General features: G+C 40.6%; 1 long non-coding RNA gene across 1 annotated transcript in view; it reads right to left on the bottom strand.

Annotated features, from left to right (window-relative positions):
- The window catches only part of LOC135091926 (uncharacterized), a 9,576-nt gene extending 8,054 nt beyond the window's left edge, over positions 1-1,522 (bottom strand). Inside the window, exon 1 of the long non-coding RNA XR_010262702.1 lies at positions 1,370-1,522. This is a non-coding gene — a long non-coding RNA (uncharacterized LOC135091926). The remainder of the gene's footprint in view (positions 1-1,369) is intronic.
- Between the last annotated feature and the right edge of the window lie 5,581 nt (positions 1,523-7,103).

Raw genomic sequence — 7,103 nt, 5'->3', positions numbered from 1 at the left:
GTTCCTATTCTTTGTAACTCTCCCTCCCTGTTTGATTTATTTACTAATTTTTTGTTGTTCTCGTATCCCCATTTGTAAATAAACTGCCAAACTGTTAACCTCCTATAAGCAGTTTCCCAGACCACAAAAGACCACAGAACACTATAGAACACTTGACTGCAAACACGATCAAAGCACCGTATTTCTCACTGTGGTTTACGGTCCGGCAGGTAAGCTTCCCTAACCACACCTGTCCGGGAAGGTGTAAAGGTGTAACTCCGGAGGGTAACGTGTCCATCACCTTAACTGTGCGAAAGAGACTGCAATTTGCCACGGTAAGACTAAGGAATGACCTATAAGGGAAGGCATGAGGCGCAAGGCAAGGTCACCACTGAACACTACCGAGATGTTTTGACCAAAGGGGAAAGAAGTCTTATTAGGGAGAGGTACACGGCCTTGAGGGAGGGAGGCTGGGAGAGGGAGGGCGAGGGAGGGATGCGTGGGTAGGGGGAGGGTATGGATGGGAGGGAAGGTTAGGAAGTGTGGGTATGAGTGTGGGTGTTACGTGTGTGTGTGTGTGTGTGTGTGTGTGTGTTTGTGTGTAAGGTTGGATGGGACGGTGCAAGGGAATGTTTTGAGAGAGAGAGAGAGAGAGAGAGAGAGAGAGAGAGAGAGAGAGAGAGAGAGAGAGAGAGAGAGATGCAAATGAAGCACTTTTGTAATACCTCAGCTGAACCAACATAGAAAAAGAAGTAAAATAAATGAATAAGTAAATTAAAGAAAAACAGAATTACAAGCAAAAATTAACAAAAGCTGACTTAAAACGACCAAACAGAATTCCGTTCACAACAATACAACACCACTGTACGTAATTCGCAGGTAAAACAGGTACAAAAAACAGCCCAGGTAAATACACACACACACACACACACACACACACACACACACTCCTATACCCCAACAAAGGCACAAGGACACACACACACACACACACACACACACACCGGCCTTGTGTATACTCCTAAGGGCGGGAGGGAAGGCGTGAAGAAGCGGAATACATTAAGCAGCTACTGACGAAGGCCGGGAGGGAGAGAGGGACCGGGAAGAGGGAGTGAGGGTGGCGGGGGAGGGAGCAAAAAACGGTGTGTGTGCGTGTGTGTGTGTGTGTGTGCAAAAAGTGGACCAGTTCATCCTTCTTTCTTGATTCAGGGACAACGTGGGCGTGGGAAAAGACCAGTAGTACGTGTGTGTGTGTGTGTGTGTGTGTGTGCTGCCGTCTACCCTAACTACCATTACCACACTCACCACCATCCACTTGTTACACACACAGCCTAATAAACACTGGAAAAAAGAAAAAGGCCACAAAAACATCACGTATCTTAACACTCACCGCTTCTGGTAGGTTCATGACTCTTTCTGATTATTCTTGAACACTTTATGCACTTCCTGACACTAAGTGAGTCCCAAATCACCGCTCACTGACCGCGTAATCAAGAGAAAACACAACCTTTCTCAACCACTCTCGGCAGGACCTGCTCGGAGCGCGCCTCGCCAACGGGATCACTTCAAAATGTCGACATCGTTCCTCTCTTATTTTATTTATTTTTCTTTTCGTAATTACTTGCTCCTTATTGCCAATTCCTGACTATAAAATAAGTCGATATTCCCTCTAATCACTGGAGTTAAGTAATATGCATGTGCTATTCTCTAAAAGGAAGAAACGCCTATCTACGTATTGTTGTAAAACTTTCCACGACGTCACGATTCAAATGAACAGATTTGTTTATATAAATACCACTAATTTCCATCATTTCTCTTCACGTACACAACTTGAGCCTTAGTTAAAATGATGAATACGTTAGACAGTACATTTATTTGTCGTTGGTGTACGCGCAAACACACAAAAGGTTCATATACGTGAATCATCATGAAGGAACCAGAAAGGATGTTCGTTCACCGTTAGTTTGAAGACACTGGACAATCTGATCTATTAAAGAACTTTTGATCTCATGTAGTATTAGTATTAGTATTAGTAGTAGCAGTAGTAGTAGTAGTAGTAGTAGTAGTAGTAGTAGCTTAGCACTGTGAAAGCCAAGCATACCCTTATAATAAACACACACAAACACACACACACACACACACACCTGTAATCACCTGAGCCTCTCCCGCCTTACCTAGCAATCAGTGTCGGCTGTGTGGGGAGGCACATCATTAATAAACAGGTAAGGGTACACCTGTCCCACACACCTGTCACGTCCATCTCACCGCATCTACCAGAGAAAGAGAGAGAGAGAGAGAGAGAGAGAGAGAGAGAGAGAGAGAGAGAGAGAGAGAGAGAGAGAGCGCATTTACCCATTCAATTAACTCCAGGCAGGTAATTTCAGGTTAAGTTTCAGTAGATTAAGCACATTCTACACAGATCATTAACTTACCTGTATAAATCTGCACACAACACTGCACAAGAGATAAACATAGAACTTTTAACATTATCATACATCATTAGCATCAATCCATCTCAGTCACAACATCTATTCAACCCAATAATAACAACATACTATATAAAAACACCAACATCACGTGCACTCAAAAAAAATTGATGTTGTGTGAGGAAAAAACACACAAATATCAGGAACTTTATAAACTCAGGTATATTTGGACCCTGACGAACACCTGGCAGATGGTAATGAGGCAGATACAGGTGAGGCATGGGAAGTAATGAGAAGCTTGTCATGGTCTATTTTTAAGGAGTTTCCGCCACTCCTTGCTGCGTTATGTGGGTGGTGTGGAGTGTAACTTGCCTGAGGCGTAGGTGGAGGGAGGGAAACAGGGAGGGAAAGGGGGAGGGAAAGAGGGAATGGGGAGGAGGGAGGGAAGGTTGGAGAGAGGAAATGGCTGTACTGAATTGTGTGTATAGCAAGTCATCATATTTTGCTCTCATGAATCATGATTTTTAGTTGGTTTCACTCGAGTTGTGTTTTCCTTAACTTTCTTCCTCTAATTCTATATTTTCCTTTGCCGTTTTGTTTTGTTATTATTTTGTGTGATGTATTATTTTGTGTTTATGTTATGCATTATTTCACTCTTCACGCTCTTTTTGATGCATATTCGTCTTTCCCTCTACTTATTTATTTATTTATTTATTTATTTATTTATTTATCTACTGTTTATTCATCATATCTACCCACAATTTTCATCGTTATCATCTCATTCTTTACTCATCATCAAAACCATCTTTATCCTGTCATCTATGCAGACAACAAGTACCTATTCCTCACTATCACCATCATCATCCTTATCATCTTACCATCTATCCACACAATCTTATCACTATCAAGATCATCCTTATCGCCGTATCATCCCCCTACACCACACACTGCTGAGAATCACCGTCACCACCACCATAATCACCACTCTCACCGTTCTATCCATCCACATCTGTAAACTCTCTTTTCCATCTAGCAGAAAAAAATTACCCATTCCTTTCTCCACTTCTAACCATTCATTTTCTCACTTACCATTCCCATCAACCCATCACCCCAAAGACCCTCTTCCATCTTTCCCATACCTTTACAGCCACCCCCCTCCCCCTTCCCTTCACCTGCGTCCCTTTCATTAAATCCTATCACCTTTATTAGCGCTATTAAATGATATAGGTTTAGTTTTTTTTTTTCTCACCTGCGGCTATTGAAGGCCTAAGCAGGGAACGTGATCTATAGGTTCTCTCAGGTAAAGTTTGACCTCCTCAGGTGCAATGACAGTTTTCATTACCTGGTCTTAATTTGCAGGCGGACGGAAAGTGATGTTACCTGTCCAGCTTGGCTCGTAATATGCATAATTAACCTATTTGTCGCAGGTGGAGGTAAGGAGGGAGGACTAAGGGGATGGAAGGAGGAGAAAGGGAGGAACGGATGGTTGTAGGGCTGTATGGAGGTGAGAGAGAGAGAGAGAGAGAGAGAGAGAGAGAGAGAAATGTCCTTCCGGCGCCATCTCTACACGCTCATTAACTTGTGAGACGGAAAAAGATTTGCTCCATAACCTCTCTCGCTCTCTTTCTCATCACCCTCTCTCTCTCTCTCTCTCTCTCTCTCTCTCTCTCTCTCTCTCTCTCTCTCTCTGCTTACTTTCTTATGCTCAGTCAATCATACATTCTGTTTCTCATTTTGTGCTCCTTTCCTTCCTTCCTTCCTTCCCTTCCTCTCTCCTTCCTTTCGTTAATAATTCCTTCTATATCTCCCAGGATTATGTCTTCTTATTTTCATTCCTCCTTTTCCTCCTTTTCCAGCTTCTCCTCCTCGTTCTCATTCTCCTCCTCCTCCTCCTCCTCCTCCTCCTCCTCCTCCTCCTCCTCCTCCTCCTCCTCCTCTTCCTGTAGTGGTCATTACTGCGTCATTACAAGCAAAATTTTCTATCAGTTAATTTTGCATGGTTAAGTTTACAGTATTAAGCCTGGTTAGCATTTTTTTTTTTTTTTTTGGAATTACTTTCACTTTGTCTTTTTTCCTTAATTGCAAAACCAAGACCTTGCACGAGGAATTATTATACCCCATCTTAGGTAAAAGTAATTAACATTTTCTCGGGTAGTTTTTTTTGTACAGGTGAGCTTATGGATGTCAATTCTATATATTATTTAAGTTTTGACGTGTTTTTTTTTTTTGGAGATTTCAATGCGTGGGATGTGTGTTTGATTTTACTGTAATCTATTTAAGCTTTCTACCGACCGACTCCCGCATGAAAAGTCAGAATATTTAACTTTTTTCTCATTTCCTCGACTTAAATTTCTCACGAGAGGATCATCTGATCTTAGGGAATTACAGTTCCATTTTTCCACATACCATTTATGTGTAATGACTTGAGCAAAACTTTCCCCTCATTACCTCAAGGCCAAGGCACATATAATATTATCATATAAATATTTTTATTACTTCAGCTCTCTCTCCCTGCAGCACTTGTGTCTCTGTGTGTGTGTGTGTGTGTGTGTGTGTGTCTGTCTGTCTCTCTGTCTGTCTATCTGTTTTGCTCTGCCATTGGTTCCCTCTATCTCTGGTTCCTGTTTTCTGCATTTCTCTATTTTATTTTGTCTGTTTTGTGAATTCTTGTTTGTTTTTCTTCTTTATCAATGCTTCTATTTTTTCTTTCTGTCTGTCTGTCTTTTTTGCCTTTATTTTTTGTCTATTTTTGTTTTTGTTTCCTTATCTTTTTTTTTCTTATCAGTTTTTGCGTCTGTTTATTTTTTCCCATTTTTTGTCAACATTGTGTATTTTCTCCCATCAGTCTTCTCTCTCTCTCTCTCTCTCTCTCTCTCTCTCTCTCTCTCTCTCTCTCTCTCTCTCTCTCTCACCATACAGGTAATTAATGGTAAGGGGGACCGCCTGACGTACCATTTTCCTAAGCTAATCTTCTCCCTTAGTCAAATGACCCACAGCTCTTAACCTTTAGCCACACTTGCTCTCAGCTTGCCCGTATAAGCTTAGATGAACCCTCTACATCATCACCAAGTCCTTGCCTTTCTCACAGCATTGAATTAGTAATGGAGTAATTGAAAAGATCCGTATCATTGCCTGTGTGTTTTTTTTTTTTTTTTTGTCTTTAGTAAGATAGTTTAATTTGTTACTTAGTTATTTAGTTTCTTAATTCATTTTCATTCTACTTACTTATGTAGTTACGTATTTATTTATTCATTTAAATTTCTGCACTTTTATGAATGCCTATTAGACTGTTAGGATCCTAGGCTCTGAACTTTCAATGAGCTGTGTAGTTTATTAAATTGTTGCTTTTTACTTATTCATCCATCTATTTATTTATATGTTTGTTTTATCTTGTGTTATTATTACTATTATCATTATTATTTACATTATTATGCCGTTAAGTTTATTGGACTGAGCAATTCTTATGAGTGTGTGATTTTTTTACTACCCTGTAAAACTTTAATTAGGCCGTGAAATTTTATCGGTTTGTGAGGCCTTGATATTTCAGGCCGTGAAGTTTTGATGTGGAGAAGCTCCCGTCCAATCAGGCCTTCGCCAGACCAGGGGAGAATTAAAAGGTAAAAATGTTATCCTTTTCTATGCTGTCTTGCCTTTAAATACACCTAATAAGCAAGCCATTACCAAGATAGCACACTTAGTACACTAACAATGCATCCATTATCCTGTGAATGAAGCCAGACTTTTTATGAGACAGGGAATAAAAATGAAAGAGAAAAATTGTTATCTTGCTTTCTGTTGTCTTGTTTCCAAACACGAGGCGAGTCTGAGCCAACGAAACATTAGCAAAGGCGTGTATCCCTGAAGGAAAGGTAAAATCATACCTTTTGAGGATAATTACGTGCAGGTTTACGAATCAGTGCCCCACACAAAGGCAGCCTCGGGTCCCTCGCTGGCCTCACACGCGGTCATCAATCACCCGATGGAAGGAGGGTTGCGTCCGCCGCCCAGACTTCAGAGAATTGCATTGAGGGAAGTTAACAAAGAAAAGAGATACGTTTCCTCTCGTAACAAATGACTGAGTGTGAGTGTGCGGGAGTGACTCACTAACCTGCCCCGCTGATAAAGAACACCACAGCCCGCGGATTGAAGGCTGAGGCTTGTGGTCTTTGAATGTGGAAAGAAAATAAAGCTGAACACGAGGCATTGAAGGATGAAATCAGTAACTTTTGAACAGTGGGAAAGAACACTTAAAAAGAAAAAAAAGAAGACACGGAGTACTGAAGGGGAGTATAATTTTTGAGCATGGAGAAATGTCTTGCAAATTAAATAAAGTAAAAGAACACTATAACAAGGGAGATGAAGGATGGAAATTGCGGCTTTTAAACCTGAGGAAAGAAAAAAAAATCTTGCTACGTTGAAAGTAATCGACCTTCACCGTGGGTTAAAAAGAAGAAGAAAAAAAGAAAATCATACAGACGGTGTAAATGGATATGCAATGAAAAATAAAAAGTAGAAAAAAATATTAAGAGAACTGGAAACTACATACTCTGAAGACAATACGATGCAGTCTTTCAATTAAATTTAAGCAAACATTTCTGAATTCGCTACTCATTATTTTTTTACTTCCTTTCCGTTTCTCCTTGGCTTCATTAAAAACGTCCATCCTACAAGGCCCTTCCTCCTTCTCCTCCTCCTCCT

The sequence above is a fragment of the Scylla paramamosain genome, chromosome 38, assembly GCF_035594125.1.
Source record: "Scylla paramamosain isolate STU-SP2022 chromosome 38, ASM3559412v1, whole genome shotgun sequence".
Lineage (NCBI taxonomy): Eukaryota > Metazoa > Arthropoda > Malacostraca > Decapoda > Portunidae > Scylla > Scylla paramamosain.
Note: the sequence above shows the minus strand (reverse complement) of the source record. Positions and strands in the feature narration are given on the sequence as shown.